Below are 1,257 nucleotides of genomic sequence, written 5' to 3' on the forward strand. Positions count from 1 at the left end.
GACACTCTCTCACACTTTCTCACTCTTTCTCATGTTCTATCCTACTCTCTCTCACTCTTTCTCGCACACTCTCTCACTTTCTTTTTCACTCTTTCTTACTCTCTGTCACAGTGTAGACGCATAAATGTTGCCACCATTTTTTACACCACAAATATACTGACAGTTCCCCACCATCTAGCTGGTCGTTTTTCCCCACCACCTAGCTGGTCGTTTTTCCCCATCATCTAGCTGGTCGTTTTTCCCCACCACCTAGCTGGTCATTTTTCCCCACCACTTGCCTTTCTAGTCAGAAAACGTAAAAAATTACAAGTCAAAACGTTTTCTGTAACCAGCTTCGAAAACAAGCCTCGGACAAAAAAAAACACATTAATACTTTTCTTTTCTGCTTTTTTACCTGAATCGATTGAGACTTGAATAATGCCGATCGGTTCAGTCAGTATTAAGATATTGCTAATTGAATTTTCCCCCACTCCTAAAATTCTTCATTTTTGCGTATATAGAGGTTCGGTGTGCCTCGCACAGTTTGGGCGCACTGCGCGCGTGTGAACTTGGCGCGAGACACTACCGTGCCTCTTGAAATTGAAGTATATTGTCTTGTATTTTACTTCCTGGGAATTATTGGTGTGTATTTGAATTTATATGTTTCTTTTAGAATCTGATAATAAAGTATTCTTGTGGTTTTTGGTCTAAATTTTCTATTTGGAGATTTTTTTAAGATAAAGTTTTAAAGCATTAAAATTACGATTCAAAAAAGTTTTTGTCGTCGTTTCCAGTTCGATGGGACCGCCTAATTGGTCGGCCGGAGCGTCCAGTTTCGTAGTTTCGCCAAGAGACTGCAAATGCGTTGGTAGTGGAGAAGCAAATTAAATCAGTCCTATCTGAGTCTTGGTAGCATCAAGTAATAATAAATGTGTAAAATATGTGTGTATTGTTGACAAGTATATGCTTCTGTTAGACATATTTTAATGCGATCGAGGGTTTGTGCAGTGTTCACAGTTTTGGCTTCTTCCTCACAGCATGCTAAAGCGGTGGAGGGGATGCGTACAACAGTAGCGAGTTCTAATTGCATAAACTTGCAGCTGTTGGGCGCATCTCTTCTACCGCTTTAGCATGCAGGAAGAAAGCCAGACCTGTAAACACTGGGTTTGTGTTTAATAAACGGTAAATTTTAATACGCTATGTCCAAAAAGTGCATTTGAACGATCGAGATGTTTTTTTGACTTATTTGACGTCAATCAAAAAAACAAGTTCACGCGT

This window comes from Pseudomyrmex gracilis, unplaced genomic scaffold (assembly GCF_002006095.1).
Source record: "Pseudomyrmex gracilis isolate BER0280 unplaced genomic scaffold, ASM200609v1 scaffold_648, whole genome shotgun sequence".
Taxonomy (NCBI): Eukaryota; Metazoa; Arthropoda; class Insecta; order Hymenoptera; family Formicidae; genus Pseudomyrmex; species Pseudomyrmex gracilis.